This window comes from Cibotium barometz, chromosome 62 (genome assembly GCF_041138505.1).
Source record: "Cibotium barometz isolate CiBa-2024 chromosome 62, ASM4113850v1, whole genome shotgun sequence".
NCBI classification, from domain to species: domain Eukaryota; kingdom Viridiplantae; phylum Streptophyta; class Polypodiopsida; order Cyatheales; family Cibotiaceae; genus Cibotium; species Cibotium barometz.
Genome location: NC_141107.1, coordinates 19,183,186 through 19,207,482, shown reverse-complemented (window position 1 = coordinate 19,207,482; position 24,297 = coordinate 19,183,186).

Genomic DNA, 24,297 nt, shown 5'->3' with positions numbered 1-24,297 from the left:
AGATTAGAGAATTGCTTCATGAGAAGCTTCATTTGAATATAGAATAGGTCATAGGAATGACCATTCTTCGGAGGAGAGAGAGACATGCTTTAAAAAAAACATTTAATTTAACCATAAATGAAAATTTATGTGTTTTATCACTACAATTCATTAAAGAACTTCAATTGTATTAAAAAGCCATTCAATTGAATGCTTCTCAAGCTTGAGAGAGGTTGAGAAGAGAGAACATTTGGAGATTGAAAAAAAAGACCATAAACCACACTTTACCTCTTAGATTGCTTGATTCTTTAATCAATGTAGAGGCCCCCAACCAATCAATTGGTTTGGTATGTTGATGAAGACTCCAAGGAAGATTGAAGAGAGAGAGAGAGAAACTCCAATCTCTCCAATTTATAGAGGATTTTTAGAGGATAATAGAAAATATCATTATTTCAGTATAATACTTGCATGGTATAGTTCTCATATGTTTTACAAAGGGCTAAGGATCTATTTATAGGTGAGGGAGGCTTCTAACCAAGTCCAACTAGTTTCTAGAATTTTCCAGGTTCAGTTTGGCTAAATTTGGACAAGATTTGGACCTAGTTTGGCTCCCTTTTGATTTGGTTTGATCCAGGAGAGGGGAGAGAGAAAAATATCACAATATTTTTAAGTTTAAAACTCCACCACACATGTGAAATAGGCACCTCCTTGAAGAGCCCCCTTCTCCTTACCAAGGTGTCAAAATTGAATCATTATACCCAAAATATCTCATTTTGTTTAGTAATATTCATAGTTTTTTAAACTAATAAACCTTATACTCAGTCACCTCTTCATCTTAAGTGGGCATTTACTCATTTTTGGGTATTTTTCTTTTATAAATTAGATTTATCTCCTCCCCACACTTGGATTGATCCTATTGGCCCATAGGAACCTTAATTGGATTATAATCCAAAAATTTCTGAAAATCTAGACCCTTAGGCTAAGGTCCTTCATACTTATTTTCAATTAATTTAAAATTCACATTGGAAAGTTCTTTTTGAATTTCTGTTTCAGGGGAAACCATTTTAGACACTAGGAGGATTTTTTATATCCAAAAATATCTCAATTTTGGATTACTTTTTTATATCCTCATCTCGTAGGTGGAGTATGATCTCTTTCATCTTCTTCTTCTTCTTCAATCACTTCTAGCGTGACTGCCTTGGAAGTGGACGACCGATTTGGAAACATTTCTCTTTGACTTCCCTTATTCTGAGGTGGAGGTCTTGCATTACTTTGGATTAAAACTGCGGGTTGGTTAGAGGGTCTACCTCTGGGATTTCTCTGATTTTCGCGGAAAGAACCTGATTACTCTCGAAGGAAGGAATTGGAGTCTGGAATCTTGATCCCTGATTTTCCCGCCTTAAAATCCTTGTTCCAAAAGGAGTTGGGCAATCCATACTATGATGTTCAAATTCTTGACAGTTATAGCATTTCACTCCCTTGTTCATCAAGGGTGGAACTTCAGAAGTTGAATTCCAAGGGATTGAGTTCCAAGAAAAGGACATTTCTTCCATTCTTGAACTTCCCATATCCTAGGCTGCTTGACCCTTATATCTCTTAGATAGTGGAAGGTTGGAATCACCTTCTGGAGCTAAAAACCTTTTGAAAGGTGATGGTGCTTGCTTCGGCGGGACCTTGACATCAAAGGCCTTGGCAAAATCCTTCGCCATCTGAATTGCTTCGGCCATGGAAAGTGGCTTGGCATTCTTCACTAGGATATTCAAAGGTTCATTCAGTCTCCTCGAATAAACCTAGCCATAGCTCTTCTTCATCCAGCGGTGGCGAGTAGTTGAGGAGAAGAGCGAATGCTTGGTGATATACTTCAATAGTTCTGCTCTCCTGGGTTAACTCTAGGAATTCGTTCATCTTTGTTTTCCAAAAAGCCGGAAGGACAGAATCTCTTCCTTAGGTAAATTTTGAGATCATTCCATGTCTGAGTGTTTCGATCCACACGGTTTGTCTCGCAGTGGTTTCTCCATGCTACTCTGGCTGTTTCTACTATCTTCAGTCTTGCAAGAGCCATTTTGCTCTTCTCGTTGTACCTCGTGACATCAAAGTACTCTTCCCCATTGCTTCGATCCACTTCTCCCCTTCACCCTTGAAAGGTCCAAGCTGCGATCTATGAAGAGTTTTACGAACATCCAAGTTGAGCTCTTCCTCATCAAGTTGGGGGTTTTCATTCCTACCACGACGACCTCGATCCATGATCCTATCAATACAAAAATTCTTGTTAAGTCCTTTTATTTACAATTCAAATCCGACTTTAGATCCAATTGATTCTGGGGTTCTTTAGATTGGTCAGCTCTCCACAGAATCATGGGATAAAGATCCCTTATATAGAACTCGTTATCAAATAACAATTCATTCAGAACATATCATTCATATTCTTAACATAATAATGGTCCATCAGACCAAAAATTCCATTTGAACATTCCTCCATGGAAGTTTCAGTTATGCAGGTTTTTAATATCTCATCCCTTAATTGGATCCACTAGGTCAAGTGTTAATAGTAACAATCTGTCAGCATAATCCACTAATCTCGTAGTGATTTGCTAAAGTCATTATCATCATTCCAGTTATAAACATCAACACAGGGACTCGTCCCATTCATCCTTATTGTGGCTTTGTTCAACTGGTCACTTTTCAACCAAAATTCAAGAATCATCTTTTTTTTTAAAAAATCAGAATCCAAATCAACTCATCAATTCTCAACCAGAATTTTTAAATAATATAAACCACATTTGACTTCATCATCTGGATAGCATTTCTACTTATAATTTCAAGGTCTTAGATTCACTCGTATATACTGCTAGTAAAGAGCTGCAGTTATACCCTTGGTATATACGGGTAGTGAGGGACTTTGGAATTATAAGGTAAATACCATCATGACTAGGCCTCAAGCAAGTCAGGTATTTCCATGCAATTGCAGTACTTCATCTGAAGACCTACTTTCAATTTTATGAATATTCATTTTGAATATCAATTTGTATGAATTTTATCACACAATTACAACCTTTTACTGTTACTTCACAAATTTTTGACATTTTTGGCTTTTTAGTTGATCCAATTTAGTCAATTCGCTCTGATACCAGCTGAAAGATTCCTGCCCCTTTGTGCAAGGGATTCGGGGGTGCTAGTAGCAAAAGTAGCACTTCTTGTGCAGGGGGCACGATCCCTCACTCAGGGACTTGCCCACGGATATCCGGACAAGAGACTAATCCCTCACTCAGGGACTTGCCCACGGATATCCGGACAAGAGACTAATCCCTTCGTTCTTCAAAAACCGAACCCGAAAAAACTTCCCCCTACCGAAAAGCACGGGCGAATCCTCCAAGATATTTGTACTCTAACGTAGTCAGGATTATTTGCTGACCAAACTGATCCGACCAAACCTGTGAGTCATTTGGTCAGATCAAGGAGAAACTTGCACTTGGATCATAGAAACCAACGCTTTTTTCCCCATCGAGAGGCATAGCCGTTGATTCTTTTTCCATAGAACAATTACTATTCGGGATTTACTTCATCTATCGTACTATAAGAGAATTGAGTCTCATTTTAGGGATCCATCAGTCGAGCCTAGTCCCATGGGTTAGCCAACCGCCCAGCCTTAGGAATTTGGTTAGGTTTTGTCCTGGGTACCAGGGAAAAGAGTTCCTAGGTCCCCTAGCCGGATATTCATGCTGCAAATTCAACGCCAGCCACACCACTTACACACCCAATATGAAATTGTCTTTTTCATAGATTCAGCTATCTTTAAAACAATCATTTAATGAAACCATAGTGTCACTGATCATAATCCTTCAAAATATCCGGTTGAATCCTAATTTCCAATCATTCCTTCATCGGTGTACCTATGGCATCATTGGCAACCAAAACGCTCACCACCTATCCCTCAGGGGGCTTTTTGATAGTTCCTAGCTCATAGTACCCGACAATATATTCACTTATAAAAATCAAGATGGAATCTTCATTGAAGATCAGCAAGATCAACCAATAGATCCATATAAAAGAGCCATGGACTCATCCGTTGAGGACCAGCAAGGTCAATCAACCAGATCCATGCCCGATTTTAGAAAACAACTCTTACTCCTTGTTCCAATATCTTCTCGGATGCACGTGTGGGTATCTTCGACAACTCAGAGCTCGAGCACCGTATGGTCAGCACCCTCTAGGATCCTTCGCAGGTCACATAGTGCTTCACTCATAGGCCGATTCCTTGGTCCCTCATCCACCGTACCGAAAGCTCACCATTTAAATCAAACCAAGGCTGGTCAAGACCTTGGTTGAGACCTTGCTACGCGAGACATCCTCCACTAACCCTCTGTCTCAGCTGTTGCAACTTTATCAATTAGGTCTCCACGACTATTCTCAAGACGGTCAAAATGCTTCCCTAGCATTATTGACATAAAACAGTCATTTAAAAACAAGTCATAAATACAGTTTCTATAATGAACTCTCGTCTTTCACATTGTTCCACATCTGTCCACATTACTTAATCCATATCTAATTCATATGTATTCCTATTCTCATCCAATCACATCATTTTTCATCTCATCACATCTTTCCTCATTTATCCTCATCACATCTCATCCACTCGCATCTACCCATATTCACATCCCATATCATTCATTTACATCCAATTCACATGACATCACATCTCATTCATTCACATCCTGATTCACATCACATTACATCTCATCCATTCACTCACATCGACATCACATCCTTTCACATACACATCCACATCCATTCTTTCATATACACATCCACATCCACATCCATTCTTCCACATCCACATCCATTCTTCCACATCCATTCTTCCACATACAAATCCACATCCATTATTTCACATACACATCCACATCCATTCTTTCACATACTCATCCACATCCATTTCCATTACATCACATCTTATCACATCTTATTTTAATCTTATCACATCCATTCACATCCATTCACATCCTATCACATCTCATACACATCTTATCGCATCCCATTTACATCTTACCACATTCTATTTTTATCTTATTACATCCATTCATATCTTATTGCATCCTATTTACATCTTATCACATCCATTTCAGATGCTATTCCCATTTAGTAGCTTTTTCTAGTTTGATTCCGATAATGGGACTTTTTCTAAATTTCTAAATTTCTACTAATTTCTTGGCCTAATTAAAGGTTCCTTTTCTTGAACGACTATTTCTATATTCCTTCTCAATTCTCAATTGAAATATATTCCATATTCCTCTTTTGAATAAAAGAATTCATGGGATTTACAGAAATCAATTCTACCCATATTTCCACTTTTGATAAATAATCATAAATTGAATTATACTAAAAGTTCCTCTTCTTTTAAGTTAATTTCTTGGATCTCAAATACGAAGGGAATTCCTCTTTTTTGCATTTAATTATTTGCATTCTAATGTCATGAAAATTTCTCTTTTATCATCAATATTTCTCATAATAAAATACCCATTAATCCAATATGCTAGGAATTTCTCTTTTCCCATCTAAATGATGGAATTGGAAATGTCATAGGAATTTCCCTTTTACCATTTATGTATTTCTCAAAGATAAAATAAATTTATCTAAAATTCATCTTTGAATTTAAATAAAATACCCATTAATTTCAATATGCTAGGAATTTCTCTTTTTCCATCTAAATGATGGAGTTCCAAATGTCATAGGAATTCCTCTTTTACCATTTAAATATTTCTCATAGATAAAATAAATTTATCTAAAATTTATCTTTAAATTTAAATAAAATACCCATTAATTTCAATATGCTAGGAATTCCTCTTTTCCCATCTAAATGATGGAATTCCAAATGTCATAGGAATTCCTCTTTTACCATTTAAATATTTCTCATAGATAAAATAAATTTATCTAAAATTCATCTTTGAATTTAAATAAAATACTCATTAATTTCAATATGCTAAAAATTACACTTTTCTCATTTAAATATTTGAATTCCAATATGGTGGAAATTCCTATTTTATCATTTAAATTTATTCATGCAAAAAGATAAATTTAACTTAAATCCTTCTTTAGTTTTTAAATAAAATATACATTATTTAAGCATTCCAATTTTTCTCTTACTTCCTTGGAATACATGGATTTCCATTGTCATGGGGATTACTCTTTAAACATAAAAATGAATTACTAGAAATTTCTCTTTTTCCTAATTAACTATTTATTTATAAGCATAAAAAATCAAAATTTCCATGATTATAATGAGAATCATTTACTTAATCTAGGATGATTAATACTAGAATATGGTAGGAAGTCCTCTTTTCATATTATAAATGAAAATGATTTATGTGTTAATATTTTAGAAATTTTACCATAGCTTCGCTGTTGCTATTGCTGATAATTCTCAATAATTTTGAAAACATAAAGTTTAGTAATATCATATAATAGAATAACCATTAATTGGATCCATATCCAATCATGGACTTGATTCCTAATTTTTCCATGAATTAAATAGCATAAAAGCATTAAAAAGCCACTTATTTGGCCTCAATTTGACAAGCATAGAAATTACTTTTAGATTAGAGAATTGCTTCATGAGAAGCTTCATTTGAATATAGAATAGGTCATAGGAATGACCATTCTTCGGAGGAGAGAGAGACATGCTTTAAAAAAAACATTTAATTTAACCATAAATGAAAATTTATGTGTTTTATCACTACAATTCATTAAAGAACTTCAATTGTATTAAAAAGCAATTCAATTGAATGCTTCTCAAGCTTGAGAGAGGTTGAGAAGAGAGAACATTTGGAGATTGAAAAAAAAGACCATAAACCACACTTTACCTCTTAGATTGCTTGATTCTTTAATCAATGTAGAGGCTCCCAACCAATCAATTGGTTCGGTATGTTGATGAAGACTCCAAGGAAGATTGAAGAGAGAGAGAGAGAAACTCCAATCTCTCCAATTTATAGAGGATTTTTAGAGGATAATAGAAAATATCATTATTTCAGTATAATACTTGCATGGTATAGTTCTCATATGTTTTACAAAGGGCTAAGGATCTATTTATAGGTGAGGGAGGCTTCTAACCAAGTCCAACTAGTTTCTAGAATTTTCCAGGTTCAGTTTGGCTAAATTTGGACAAGATTTGGACCTAGTTTGGCTCCCTTTTGATTTGGTTTGATCCAGGAGAGGGGAGAGAGAAAAATATCACAATATTTTTAAGTTTAAAACTCCACCACACATGTGAAATAGGCACCTCCTTGAAGAGCCCCCTTCTCCTTACCAAGGTGTCAAAATTGAATCATTATACCCAAAATATCTCATTTTGTTTAGTAATATTCATAGTTTTTTAAACTAATAAACCTTATACTCAGTCACCTCTTCATCTTAAGTGGGCATTTACTCATTTTTGGGTATTTTTCTTTTATAAATTAGATTTATCTCCTCCCCACACTTGGATTGATCCTATTGGCCCATAGGAACCTTAATTGGATTATAATCCAAAAATTTCTAAAAATCTAGACCCTTAGGCTAAGGTCCTTCATACTTATTTTCAATTAATTTAAAATTCACATTGGAAAGTTCTTTTCGAATTTCTGTTTCAGGGGAAACCATTTTAGACACTAGGAGGATTTTTTATATCCAAAAATATCTCAATTTTGGATTACTTTTCTCTAGACATTTTCTCTCTCTACGTTAAAATAGGGTAAAACAAAATCTTTCTTTTATTTGAAAGAGGGGGATAATTACAAGATCAAAAGGGGAGGTTCTTACACCTGTACACCTCAAAAGCTGGAGGGAGGAATCTTACATCCTACCCCACTTAAAAAAACGTGAGATGTCCTCATCTCGTAGGTGGAGTATGATCTCTTTCATCTTCTTCTTCTTCTTCAATCACTTCTAGCGTGACTGCCTTGGAAGTGGACGACCGATTTGGAAACATTTCTCTTTGACTTCCCTTATTCTGAGGTGGAGGTCTTGCATTACTTTGGATTAAAACTGCGGGTTGGTTAGAGGGTCTACCTCTGGGATTTCTCTGATTTTGGCGGAAAGAACCTGATTACTCTCGAAGGAAGGAACTGGAGTCTGGAATCTTGATCCCTGATTTTCCCGCCTTAAAATCCTTGTTCCAAAAGGAGTTGGGCAATCCATACTATGATGTTCAAATTCTTGACAGTTATAGCATTTCACTCCCTTGTTCATCAAGGGTGGAACTTCAGAAGTTGAATTCCAAGGGATTGAGTTACAAGAAAAGGACACTTCTTCCATTCTTAAACTTCCCATATCCTAGGCTGCTTGACCCTTATATCTCTTAGATAGTGGAAGGTTGGAATCACCTTCTGGAGCTAAAAACCCTTTGAAAGGTGATGGTGCTTGCTTCGGCGGGACCTTGACATCAAAGGCCTTGGCAAAATCCTTCGCCATCTGAATTGCTTCGGCCATGGAAAGTGGCTTGGCATTCTTCACTAGGATATTCAAAGGTTCATTCAGTCTCCTCGAATAAACCTGGCCATAGCTCTTCTTCATCCAGCGGTGGCGAGTAGTTGAGGAGAAGAGCGAATGCTTGGTGATATACTTCAATAGTTCTGCTCTCCTGGGTTAACTCTAAGAATTCGTTCATCTTTGTTTTCCAAAAAGCCGGAAGGACAGAATCTCTTCCTTAGGTAAATTTTGAGATCATTCCATGTCTGAGTGTTTCGATCCACACGGTTTGTCTCGCAGTGGTTTCTCCATGCTACTCTGGCTGTTTCTACTATCTTCAGTCTTGCAAGAGCCATTTTGCTCTTCTCGTTGTACCTCGTGACATCAAAGTACTCTTCCCCATTGCTTCGATCCACTTCTCCCCTTCACCCTTGAAAGGTCCAAGCTGCGATCTATGAAGAGTTTTACGAACATCCAAGTTGAGCTCTTCCTCATCAAGTTGGGGGTTTTCATTCCTACCACGACGACCTCGATCCATGATCCTATCAATACAAAAATTCTTGTTAAGTCCTTTTATTTACAATTCAAATCCGACTTTAGATCCAATTGATTCTGGGGTTCTTTAGATTGGTCAGCTCTCCACAGAATCATGGGATAAAGATCCCTTATATAGAACTCGTTATCAAATAACAATTCATTCAGAACATATCATTCATATTCTTAACATAATAATGGTCCATCAGACCAAAAATTCCATTTGAACATTCCTCCATGGAAGTTTCAGTTATGCAGGTTTTTAATATCTCATCCCTTAATTGGATCCACTAGGTCAAGTGTTAATAGTAACAATCTGTCAGCATAATCCACTAATCTTGTAGTGATTTGCTAAAGTCATTATCATCATTCCAGTTATAAACATCAACACAGGGACTCGTCCCATTCATCCTTATTGTGGCTTTGTTCAACTGGTCACTTTTCAACCAAAATTCAAGAATCATCTTTTTTTTTTAAAAATCAGAATCCAAATCAACTCATCAATTCTCAACCAGAATTTTTAAATAATATAAACCACATTTGACTTCATCATCTGGATAGCATTTCTACTTATAATTTCAAGGTCTTAGATTCACTCGTATATACTGCTAGTAAAGAGCTGCAGTTATACCCTTGGTATATACGGGTAGTGAGGGACTTTGGAATTATAAGGTAAATACCATCATGACTAGGCCTCAAGCAAGTCAGGTATTTCCATGCAATTGCAGTACTTCATCTGAAGACCTACTTTCAATTTTATGAATATTCATTTTGAATATCAATTTGTATGAATTTTATCACACAATTACAACCTTTTACTGTTGCTTCACAAATTTTTGACATTTTTGGCTTTTTAGTTGATCCAATTTAGTCAATTCGCTCTGATACCAGCTGAAAGATTCCTGCCCCTCTGTGCAAGGGATTCGGGGGTGCTAGTAGCAAAAGTAGCACTTCTTGTGCAGGGGGCACGATCTCTCACTCAGGGACTTGCCCACGGATATCCGGACAAGAGACTAATCCCTCACTCAGGGACTTGCCCACGGATATCCGGACAAGAGACTAATCCCTTCGTTCTTCAAAAACCGAACCCGAAAAAACTTCCCCCTACCGAAAAGCACGGGCGAATCCTCCAGGATATTTGTACTCTAATGTAGTCAGGATTATTTGCTGACCAAACTGATCCGACCAAACCTGTGAGTCACTTGGTCAGATCAAGGAAGAAACTTGCACTTGGATCATAGAAACCAACACTTTTTTCCCCATCGAGAGGCATAGCCGTTGATTCTTTTTCCATAGAACAATTACTATCCGAGATTTACTTCATCTATCGTACTATAAGAGAATTGAGTCTCATTTTAGGGATCCATCAGTCGAGCCTAGTCCCATGGGTTAGCCAACCGCCCAGCCTTAGGAATTTGGTTAGGTTTTGTCCTGGGTACCAGGGAAAAGAGTTCCTAGGTCCCCTAGCCGGATATTCATACTGCAAATTCAACGCCAGCCACACCACTTACACACCCAATATGAAATTGTCTTTTTCATAAATTCAGCTATCTTTAAAACAATCATTTAATGAAACCATAGTGTCACTGATCATAATCCTTCAAAATATCCGGTTGAATCCTAATTTCCAAAATCATTCCTTCATCGGTGTACCTATGGCATCATTGGCAACCAAAACGCTCAGGGGCCTTTTTGATAGTTCCTAGCTCATAGTACCCGACAATATATTCACTTATAAAAATCAAGATGGAATCTTCATTGAAGATCAGCAAGATCAACCAATAGATCCATATAAAAGAGCCATGGACTCATCCGTTTTGAGGACCAGCAAGGTCAATCAACCAGATCCATGCCCGATTTTAGAAAACAACTCTTACTCCTTGTTCCAATATCTTCTCGGATGCACGTGTGGGTATCTTCGACAACTCAGAGCTCGAGCACCTTATGGTCAGCACCCTCTAGGATCCTTCGCAGGTCACATAGTGCTTCACTCATAGGCCGATTCCTTGGTCCCTCATCCACCGTACCGAAAGCTCACCATTTAAATCAAACCAAGGCTGGTCAAGACCTTGGCTGAGACCTTGCTATGCGAGACGTCCTCCACTGACCCTCTGTCTCAGCTGTTGCAACTTTATCAATTAGGTCTCCACGACTATTCTCAAGACGGTCAAAATGCTTCCCTAGCATTATTGACATAAAACAGTCATTTAAAAACAAGTCATAAATACAGTTTCTATAATGAACTCTCGTCTTTCACATTGTTCCACATCTGTCCACATTACTTAATCCATATCTAATTCATATGTATTCCTATTCTCATCCAATCACATCATTTTTCATCTCATCACATCTTTCCTCATTTATCCTCATCACATCTCATCCACTCGCATCTACCCATATTCACATCCCATATCATTCATTTACATCCAATTCACATGACATCACATCTCATTCATTCACATCCTGATTCACATCACATTACATCTCATCCATTCACTCACATCGACATCACATCCTTTCACATACACATCCACATCCATTCTTTCATATACACATCCACATCCACATCCATTCTTCCACATCCACATCCACTCTTCCACATCCATTCTTCCACATACACATCCACATCCATTATTTCACATACACATCTACATCCATTCTTTCACATACTCATCCACATCCATTTCCATTACATCACATCTTATCACATCTTATTTTCATCTTATCACATCCATTCACATCCTATCACATCTCATACACATCTTATCGCATCCCATTTACATCTTACCACATTCTATTTTTATCTTATTACATCGATTCACATCTTATTACATCCTATTTACATCTTATCACATCCATTTCAGATGCTATTCCCATTTAGTAGCTTTTTCTAGTTTGATTCCGATAATGGGACTTTTTCTAAATTTCTAAATTTCTACTAATTTCTTGGCCTAATTAAAGGTTCCTTTTCTTGAACGACTATTTCTATATTCCTTCTCAATTCTCAATTGAAATATATTCCATATTCCTCTTTTGAATAAAAGAATTCATGGGATTTACAGAAATCAATTCTACCCATATTTCCACTTTTGATAAATAATCATAAATTGAATTATACTAAAAGTTCCTCTTCTTTTAAGTTAATTTCTTGGATCTCAAATACGAAGGGAATTCCTCTTTTTTGCATTTAATTATTTGCATTCTAATGTCATGAAAATTTCTCTTTTATCATCAATATTTCTCATAATAAAATACCCATTAATTCAATATGCTAGGAATTTCTCTTTTCCCATCTAAATGATGGAATTGGAAATGTCATAGGAATTTCCCTTTTACCATTTATGTATTTCTCAAAGATAAAATAAATTTATCTAAAATTCATCTTTGAATTTAAATAAAATACCCATTAATTTCAATATGCTAGGAATTTCTCTTTTTCCATCTAAATGATGGAATTCCAAATGTCATAGGAATTCCTCTTTTACCATTTAAATATTTCTCATAGATAAAATAAATTTATCTAAAATTCATCTTTAAATTTAAATAAAATACCCATTAATTTCAATATGCTAGGAATTCCTCTTTTCCCATCTAAATGATGGAATTCCAAATGTCATAGGAATTCCTCTTTTACCATTTAAATATTTCTCATAGATAAAATAAATTGATCTAAAATTCATCTTTGAATTCAAATAAAATACTCATTAATTTCAATATGCTAAAAATTACACTTTTCTCATTTAAATATTTGAATTCCAATATGGTGAAAATTCCTATTTCATCATTTAAATTTATTCATGCAAAAAGATAAATTTAACTTAAATCCTTCTTTAGTTTTTAAATAAAATATACATTATTTAAGCATTCCAATTTTTCTCTTACTTCCTTGGAATACATGGATTTCCATTGTCATGGGGATTACTCTTTAAACATAAAAATGAATTACTAGAAATTTCCCTTTTTCCTAATTAACTATTTATTTATAAGCATAAAAAATCAAAATTTCCATGATTATAATGAGAATCATTTACTTAATCTAGGATGATTAATACTAGAATATGGTAGGAAGTCCTCTTTTCATATTATAAATGAAAATGATTTATGTGTTAATTTTTTAGAAATTTTACCATAGCTTCGCTGCTGCTATTGCTGATAATTCTCAATAATTTTGAAAACATAAAGTTTAGTAATATCATATAATAGAATAACCATTAATTGGATCAATATCCAATCATGGACTTGATTCCTAATTTTTCCATGAATTAAATAGCATAAAAGCATTAAAAAGCCACTTATTTGGCCTCAATTTGACAAGCATAGAAATTACTTTTAGATTAGAGAATTGCTTCATGAGAAGCTTCATTTGAATATAGAATAGGTCATAGGAATGACCATTCTTCGGAGGAGAGAGAGACATGCTTTAAAAAAAACATTTAAGTTAACCATAAATGAAAATTTATGTGTTTTATCACTACAATTCATTAAAGAACTTCAATTGTATTAAAAAGCCATTCAATTGAATGCTTCTCAAGCTTGAGAGAGGTTGAGAAGAGAGAACATTTGGAGATTGAAAAAAAAGACCATAAACCACACTTTACCTCTTAGATTGCTTGATTCTTTAATCAATGTAGAGGCCCCCAACCAATCAATTGGTTTGGTATGTTGATGAAGACTCCAAGGAAGATTGAAGAGAGAGAGAGAGAAACTCCAATCTCTCCAATTTATAGAGGATTTTTAGAGGATAATAGAAAATATCATTATTTCAGTATAATACTTGCATGGTATAGTTCTCATATTTTTTACAAAGGGCTAAGGATCTATTTATAGGTGAGGGAGGCTTCTAACCAAGTCCAACTAGTTTCTAGAATTTTCCAGGTTCAGTTTGGCTAAATTTGGACAAGATTTGGACCTAGTTTGGCTCCCTTTTGATTTGGTTTGATCCAGGAGAGGGGAGAGAGAAAAATATCACAATATTTTTAAGTTTAAAACTCCACCACACATGTGAAATAGGCACCTCCTTGAAGATCCCCCTTCTCCTTACCAAGGTGTCAAAATTGAATCATTATATCCAAAATATCTCATTTTGTTTAGTAATATTCATAGTTTTTTTAACTAATAAACCTTATACTCAGTCACCTCTTCATCTTAAGTGGGCATTTACTCATTTTTGGGTATTTTTCTTTTATAAATTAGATTTGTCTCCTCCCCACACTTGGATTGATCCTATTGGCCCATAGGAACCTTAATTGGATTATAATCCAAAAATTTCTGAAAATCTAGACCCTTAGGCTAAGGTCCTTCATACTTATTTTCAATTAATTTAAAATTCACATTGGAAAGTTCTTTTTGAATTTCTGTTTCAGGGGAAACCATTTTAGACACTAGGAGGATTTTTATATCTCAATTTTGGATTACCTCTCTCTAGACATTTTCTCTCTCCATGTTAAAATAGGGTAAAACAAAATCTTTCTTTTATTTGAAAGAGGGGGATAATTACAAGATCAAAAGGGGAGGTTCTTACACGTGTACACCTCAAAAGATGGAGGGAGGAATCTTACATCCTACCCCACTTAAAAAAACGTGAGATGTCCTCATCTCGTAGGTGGAGTATGATCTCTTTCATCTTCTTCTTCTTCTTCAATCACTTCTAGCGTGACTGCCTTGGAAGTGGACGACCGATTTGGAAACATTTCTCTTTGACTTCCCTTATTCTGAGGTGGAGGTCTTGCATTACTTTGGATTAAAACTGCGGGTTGGTTAGAGGGTCTACCTCTGGGATTTCTCTGATTTTGGCGGAAAGAACCTGATTACTCTCGAAGGAAGGAACTGGAGTCTGGAATCTTGATCCCTGATTTTCCCGCCTTAAAATCCTTGTTCCAAAAGGAGTTGGGCAATCCATACTATGATGTTCAAATTCTTGACAGTTATAGCATTTCACTCCCTTGTTCATCAAGGGTGGAACTTCAGAAGTTGAATTCCAAGGGATTGAGTTCCAAGAAAAGGACATTTCTTCCATTCTTGAACTTCCCATATCCTAGGCTACTTGACCCTTATATCTCTTAGATAGTGGAAGGTTGGAATCACCTTCTGGAGCTAAAAACCTTTTGAAAGGTGATGGTGCTTGCTTCGGCGGGACCTTGACATCAAAGGCCTTGGCAAAATCCTTCGCCATCTGAATTGCTTCGGCCATGGAAAGTGGCTTGGCATTCTTCACTAGGATATTCAAAGGTTCGTTCAGTCTCCTCGAATAAACCTGGCCATAGCTCTTCTTCATCCAGCGGTGGCGAGTAGTTGAGGAGAAGAGCGAATGCTTGGTGATATACTTCAATAGTTCTGCTCTCCTGGGTTAACTCTAAGAATTCGTTCATCTTTGTTTTCCAAAAAGCCGGAAGGACAGAATCTCTTCCTTAGGTAAATTTTGAGATCATTCCATGTCTGACTGTTTCGATCCACACGGTTTGTCTCGCAGTGGTTTCTCCATGCTACTCTGGCTGCTTCTACTATCTTCAGTCTTGCAAGCGCCATTTTGCTCTTCTCGTTGTACCTCGTGACATCAAAGTACTCTTCCCCATTGCTTTGATCCACTTCTCCCCTTCACCCTTGAAAGGTCCAAGCTGCGATCTATGAAGAGTTTTACGAACATCCAAGTTGAGCTCTTCCTCATCAAGTTGGGGGTTTTCATTCCTACCACGACGACCTCGATCCATGATCCTATGAAGAGTTTTACGAACATCCAAGTTGAGCTCTTCCTCATCAAGTTGGGGGTTTTCATTCCTACCACGACGACCTCGATCCATGATCCTATCAATACAAAAATTCTTGTTAAGTCCTTTTATTTACAATTCAAATCCGACTTTAGATCCAACTGATTCTGGGGTTCTTTAGATTGGTCAGCTCTCCACAGAATCATGGGATAAAGATCCCTTATATAGAACTCATTATCAAATAACAATTCATTCAGAACATATCATTCATATTCTTAACATAATAATGGTCCATCAGACCAAAAATTCCATTTGAACATTCCTCCATGGAAGTTTCAGTTATGCAGGTTTTTAATATCTCATCCCTTAATTGGATCCACTAGGTCAAGTGTTAATAGTAACAATCTGTCAGCATAATCCACTAATCTCGTAGTGATTTGCTAAAGTCATTATCATCATTCCAGTTATAAACATCAACACAGGGACTCGTCCCATTCATCCTTATTGTGGCTTTGTTCAACTGGTCACTTTTCAACCAAAATTCAAGAATCATCTTTTTTTTTAAAAAAATCAGAATCCAAATCAACTCATCAATTCTCAACCAGAATTTTTAAATAATATAAACCACATTTGACTTCATCATCTGGATAGCATTTCTACTTATAATTTCAAGGTCTTAGATTCACTCGTATATACTGCTAGTAAAGAGCTGCAGTTATACCCTTGGTATATACGGGTAGTGAGGGACTTTGGAATTATAAGGTAAATACCATCATGACTAGGCCTCAAGCAAGTCAGGTATTTCCATGCAATTGCAGTACTTCATCTGAAGACCTACTTTCAATTTTATGAATATTCATTTTGAATATCAATTTGTATGAATTTTATCACACAATTATAACCTTTTACTGTTACTTCACAAATTTTTGACATTTTTGGCTTTTTAGTTGATCCAATTTAGTCAATTCACTCTGATACCAGCTGAAAGATTCCTGCCCCTCTGTGCAAGGGATTCGGGGGTGCTAGTAGCAAAAGTAGCACTTCTTGTGCAGGGGGCACGATCCCTCACTCAGGGACTTGCCCACGGATATCGGGACAAGAGACTAATCCCTCACTCAGGGACTTGCCCACGGATATCCGGACAAGAGACTAATCCCTTCGTTCTTCAAAAACCGAACCCGAAAAAACTTCCCCCTACCGAAAAGCACGGGCGAATCCTCCAAGATATTTGTACTCTAACGTAGTCAGGATTATTTGCTGACCAAACTGATCCGACCAAACCTGTGAGTCACTTGGTCAGATCAAGGAAGAAACTTGCACTTGGATCATAGAAACCAACGCTTTTTTCCCCATCGAGAGGCATAGCCGTTGATTCTTTTTCCATAGAACAATTACTATCCGAGATTTACTTCATCTATCGTACTATAAGAGAATTGAGTCTCATTTTAGGGATCCATCAGTCGAGCCTAGTCCCATGGGTTAGCCAACCGCCCAGCCTTAGGAATTTGGTTAGGTTTTGTCCTGGGTACCAGGGAAAAGAGTTCCTAGGTCCCCTAGCCGGATATTCATACTCCAAATTCAACGCCAGCCACACCACTTACACACCCAATATGAAATTGTCTTTTTCATAGATTCAGCTATCTTTAAAACAATCATTTAATGAAACCATAGTGTCACTGATCATAATCCTTCAAAATATCCGGTTGAATCCTAATTTCCAAAATCATTCCTTCATCGGTGTACCTATGGCATCATTGGCAACCAAAACGCTTACCACCTATCCCTCAAGGGCCTTTTTGATAGTTCCTAGCTCATAGTACCCGACAATATATTCACTTATAAAAATCAAGATGGAATCTTCATTGAAGATCAGCAAGATCAACCAATAGATCCATATAAAAGAGCCATGGACTCATCCGTTTTGAGGACCAGCAAGGTCAATCAACCAGATCCATGCCCGATTTTAGAAAACAACTCTTACTCCTTGTTCCAATATCTTCTCGGATGCACGTGTGGGTATCTTCGACAACTCAGAGCTCGAGCACCGTATGGTCAGCACCCTCTAGGATCCTTCGCAGGTCACATAGTGCTTCACTCATAGGCTGATTCCTTGGTTCCTCATCCACCGTATCGAAAGCTCACCATTTAAATCAAACCAAGGCTGGTCAAGACCTTGGCTGAGACCTTGCTATGCGAGACGTCCTCCACTGACCCTCTGTCTCAGCTGTTGCAACTTTATCAATTAGGTCTCCACGACTCTTCTCAAGACGGTCAAAATGCTTCCCTAGCATTATTGACATAAAACAGTCATTTAAAAACAAGTCATAAATACAGTTTCTATAATGAACTCTCGTCTTTCACATTGTTCCACATCTGTCCACATTACTTAATCCATATCTAATTCATATGTATTCCTATTCTCATCCAATCACATCATTTTTCATCTCATCACATCTTTCCTCATTTATCCTCATCACATCTCATCCACTCGCATCTACCCATATTCACATCCCATATCATTCATTTACATCCAATTCACATGACATCACATCTCATTCATTCACATCCTGATTCACATCACATTACATCTCATCCATTCACTCACATCGACATCACATCCTTTCACATACACATCCACATCCATTCTTTCATATACACATCCTTTCACATACACATCCACATCCATTCGGTCATATACACATCCACATCCACATCCATTCTTCCACATCCACATCCATTCTTCCACATCCATTCTTCCACATACACATCCACATCCATTATTTCACATACACATCCACATCCATTCTTTCACATACTCATCCACATCCATTTCCATTACATCACATCTTATCACATCTTATTTTCATCTTATCACATCCATTCACATCCTATCACATCTCATACACATCTTATCGCATCCCATTTACATCTTACTACATTCTATTTTTATCTTATTACATCCATTCACATCTTATTACATCCTATTTACATCTTATCACATCCATTTGAGATGCTATTCCCATTTAGTAGCTTTTTCTAGTTTGATTCCGATAATGGGACTTTTTCTAAATTTCTAAATTTCTACTAATTTCTTGGCCTAATTAAAGGTTCCTTTTCTTGAACGACTATTTCTATATTCCTTCTCAATTCTCAATTGAAATATATTCAATATTCCTCTTTTGAATAAAAGAATTCATGGGATTTACAGAAATCAATTCTACCCATATTTCCACTTTTGATAAATAATCATAAATTGAATTATACTAAAAGTTTCTCTTCTTTCCAGTTAATTTCTTGGATCTCAAATACGAAGGGAATTCCTCTTTTTTGCATTTAATTATTTGCATTCTAATGTCATGAAAATTTCTCTTTTATCATCAATATTTCTCATAATAAAATACCCATTAATTCAATATGCTAGGAATTTCTCTTTTCCCATCTAAATGATGGAATTGGAAATGTCATAGGAATTTTCCTTTTACCATTTATGTATTTCTCAAAGATAAAATAAATTTATCTAAAATTCATCTTTGAATTTAAATAAAATACCCATTAATTTCAATATGCTAGGAATTTCTCTTTTTCCATCTAAATGATGGAATTCCAAATGTCATAGGAATTCCTCTTTTACCATTTAAATATTTCTCATAGATAAAATAAATTTATCTAAAATTCATCTTTAAATTTAAATAAAATACCCATTAATTTCAATATGCTAGGAATTCCTCTTTTCCCATCTAAATGATGGAATTCCAAATGTCATAGGAATTCCTCTTTTACCATTTAAATATTTCTCATAGATAAAATAAATTTATCTAAAATTCATCTTTGAATTCAAATAAAATACTCATTAATTTCAATATGCTAAAAATTACACTTTTCTCATTTAAATATTTGAATTCCAATATGGTGGAAATTCCTATTTCATCATTTAAATTTATTCATGCAAAAAGATAAATTTAACTTAAATCCTTCTTTAGTTTTTAAATAAAATATACATTATTTAAGCATTCCAATTTTTCTCTTACTTCCTTGGAATACATGGATTTCCATTGTCATGGGGATTACTCTTTAAACATAAAAATGAATTACTAGAAATTTCTCTTTTTCCTAATTAACTATTTATTTATAAGCATAAAAAATCAAAATTTCCATGATTATAATGAGAATCATTTACTTAATCTAGGATGATTAATACTAGAATATGGTAGGAAGTCCTCTTTTCATATTATAAATGAAAATGATTTATGTGTTAATTTTTTAGAAATTTTACCATAGCTTCGCTGCTGCTATTGCTGATAATTCTCAATAATTTTGAAAACATAAAGTTTAGTAATATCATATAATAGAATAACCATTAATTGGATCAATATCCAATCATGGACTTGATTCCTAATTTTTCCATGAATTAAATAGCATAAAAGCATTAAAAAGCCACTTATTTGGCCTCAATTTGACAAGCATAGAAATTACTTTTAGATTAGAGAATTGCTTCATGAGAAGCTTCATTTGAATATAGAATAGGTCATAGGAATGACCATTCTTCGGAGGAGAGAGAGACATGCTTTAAAAAAAACATTTAATTTAACCATAAATGAAAATTTATGTGTTTTATCACTACAATTCATTAAAGAACTTCAATTGTATTAAAAAGCCATTCAATTGAATGCTTCTCAAGCTTGAGAGAGGTTGAGAAGAGAGAACATTTGGAGATTGAAAAAAAAGACCATAAACCACACTTTACCTCTTAGATTGCTTGATTCTTTAATCAATGTAGAGGCCCCCAACCAATCAATTGGTTTGGTATGTTGATGAAGACTCCAAGGAAGATTGAAGAGAGAGAGAGAGAAACTCCAATCTCTCCAATTTATAGAGGATTTTTAGAGGATAATAGAAAATATCATTATTTCAGTATAATACTTGCATGGTATAGTTCTCATATTTTTTACAAAGGGCTAAGGATCTATTTATAGGTGAGGGAGGCTTCTAACCAAGTCCAACTAGTTTCTAGAATTTTCCAGGTTCAGTTTGGCTAAATTTGGACAAGATTTGGACCTAGTTTGGCTCCCTTTTGATTTGGTTTGATCCAGGAGAGGGGAGAGAGAAAAATATCACAATATTTTTAAGTTTAAAACTCCACCACACATGTGAAATAGGCACCTCCTTGAAGAGCCCCCTTCTCCTAACCAAGGTGTCAAAATTGAATCATTATACCCAAAATATCTCATTTTGTTTAGTAATATTCATAGTTTTTTTAACTAATAAACCTTATACTCAGTCACCTCTTCATCTTAAGTGGGCATTTACTCATTTTTGGGTATTTTTCTTTTATAAATTAGATTTGTCTCCTCCCCACACTTGGATTGATCCTATTGGCCCATAGGAACCTTAATTGGATTATAATCCAAAAATTTCTGAAAATCTAGACCCTTAGGCTAAGGTCCTTCATACTTATTTTCAATTAATTTAAAATTCACATTGGAAAGTTCTTTTTGAATTTCTGTTTCAGGGGAAACCATTTTAGACACTAGGAGGATTTTTATATCTCAATTTTGGATTACCTCTCTCTAGACATTTTCTCTCTCCACGTTAAAATAGGGTAAAACAAAATCTTTCTTTTATTTGAAAGAGGGGGATAATTACAAGATCAAAAGGGGAGGTTCTTACACGTGTACACCTCAAAAGCTGGAGGGAGGAATCTTACATTCTACCCCACTTAAAAAAACGTGAGATGTCCTCATCTCGTAGGTGGAGTATGATCTCTTTCATCTTCTTCTTCTTCTTCAATCACTTCTAGCGTGACTGCCTTGGAAGTGGACGACCGATTTGGAAACATTTCTCTTTGACTTCCCTTATTCTGAGGTGGAGGTCTTGCATTACTTTGGATTAAAACTGCGGGTTGGTTAGAGGGTCTACCTCTGGGATTTCTCTGATTTTGGCGGAAAGAACCTGATTACTCTCGAAGGAAGGAACTGGAGTCTGGAATCTTGATCCCTGATTTTCCCGCCTTAAAATCCTTGTTCCAAAAGGAGTTGGGCAATCCATACTATGATGTTCAAATTCTTGACAGTTATAGCATTTCACTCCCTTGTTCATCAAGGGTGGAACTTCAGAAGTTGAATTCCAAGGGATTGAGTTCCAAGAAAAGGACATTTCTTCCATTCTTGAACTTCCCATATCCTAGGCTGCTTGACCCTTATATCTCTTAGATAGTGGAAGGTTGGAATCACCTTCTGGAGCTAAAAACCTTTTGAAAGGTGATGGTGCTTGCTTCGGCGGGACCTTGACATCAAAGGCCTTGGCAAAATCCTTCGCCATCTGAATTGCTTCGGCCATGGAAAGTGGCTTGGCATTCTTCACTAGGATATTCAAAGGTTCGTTCAGTCTCCTCGAATAAACCTGGCCATAGCTCTTCTTCATCCAGCGGTGGCGAGTAGTTGAGGAGAAGAGTGAATGCTTGGTGATATACTTCAATAGTTCTGCTCTCCTGGGTTAACTCTAAGAATTCGTTCATCTTTGTTTTCCAAAAAGCCGGAAGGACAGAATGTCTTCCTTAGGTAAATTTTGAGATCATTCCATGTCTGACTGTTTCAATCCACACGGTTTGTCTCGCAGTGGTTTCTCCATGCTACTCTGGCTGTTTCTACTATCTTCAGTCTTGCAAGAGCCATTTTGCTCTTCTCGTTGTACCTCGTGACATCAAAGTACTCTTCCCCATTGCTTCGATCCACTTCTCCCCTTCACCCTTGAAAGGTCCAAGCTGCGATCTATGAAGAGTTTTACGAACATCCAAGTTGAGCTCTTCCTCATCAAGTTGGGGGTTTTCATTCCTACCACGACGACCTCGATCCATGATCCTATCAATACAAAAATTCTTGTTAAGTCCTTTTATTTACAATTCAAATCCAACTTTAGATCCAACTGATTCTGGGGTTCTTTAGATTGGTCAGCTCTCCACAGAATCATGGGATAAAGATCCCTTATATAGAACTCATTATCAAATAACAATTCATTCAGAACATATCATTCATATTCTTAACATAATAATGGTCCATCAGACCAAAAATTCCATTTGAACATTCCTCCATGGAAGTTTCAGTTATGCAGGTTTTTAATATCTCATCCCTTAATTGGATCCACTAGGTCAAGTGTTAATAGTAACAATCTGTCAGCATAATCCACTAATCTCGTAGTGATTTGCTAAAGTCATTATCATCATTCCAGTTATAAACATCAACACAGGGACTCGTCCCATTCATCCTTATTGTGGCTTTGTTCAACTGGTCACTTTTCAACCAAAATTCAAGAATCATCTTTTTAAAAAAAAAATCAGAATCCAAATCAACTCATCAATTCTCAACCAGAATTTTTAAATAATATAAACCACATTTGACTTCATCATCTAGATAGCATTTCTACTTATAATTTCAAGGTCTTAGATTCACTCGTATATACTGCTAGTAAAGAGCTGCAGTTATACCCTTGGTATATACGGGTAGTGAGGGACTTTGGAATTATAAGGTAAATACCATCATGACTAGGCCTCAAGCAAGTCAGGTATTTCCATGCAATTGCAGTACTTCATCTGAAGACCTACTTTCAATTTTATGAATATTCATTTTGAATATCAATTTGTATGAATTTTATCACACAATTACAACCTTTTACTGTTACTTCACAAATTTTTGACATTTTTGGCTTTTTAGTTGATCCAATTTAGTCAATTTGCTCTGATACCAGCTGAAAGATTCCTGCCCCTCTGTGCAAGGGATTCGGGTAAGATGTAAATAGGATGTAATAAGATGTGAATGGATGTAATAAGATAAAAATAGAATGTGGTAAGATGTAAATGGGATGCGATAAGATGTGTATGAGATGTGATAGGATGTGAATGGATGTGATAAGATGAAAATAAGATGTGATAAGATGTGATGTAATGGAAATGGATGTGGATGAGTATGTGAAAGAATGGATGTGGATGTGTATGTGAAATAATGGATGTGGATGTGTATGTGGAAGAATGGATGTGGATGTGGAAGAATGGATGTGGATGTGGATGTGTGTATGAAAGAATGGATGTGGATGTGTATGTGAAAGGATGTGATATCGATGTGAGTGAATGGATGAGATGTAATGTGATGTGAATCAGGATGTGAATGAATGAGATGTGATGTCATGTGAATTGGATGTAAATGAATGATATGGGATGTGAATATGGGTAGATGCGAGTGGATGAGATGTGATGAGGCTAAATGAGGAAAGATGTGATGAGATGAAAAATGATGTGATTGGATGAGAATAGGAATACATATGAATTAGATATGGATTAAGTAATGTGGATAGATGTGGAACAATGTGAAAGACGAGAGTTCATTATAGAAACTGTATTTATGACTTGTTTTTAAATGACTGTTTTATGTCAATAATGCTAGGGAAGCATTTGGACCGTCTTGAGAATAGTCGTGGAGACCTAATTGATAAAGTTGCAACAGCTGAGACAGAGGGTCAGTGGAGGACGTCTCACGTAGCAAGGTCTCAGCCAAGGTCTTGACCAGCCTTGGTTTGATTTAAATGGTGAGCTTTCGGTACGGTGGATGAGGGACCAAGGAATCGGCCTATGAGTGAAGCACTATGTGACCTG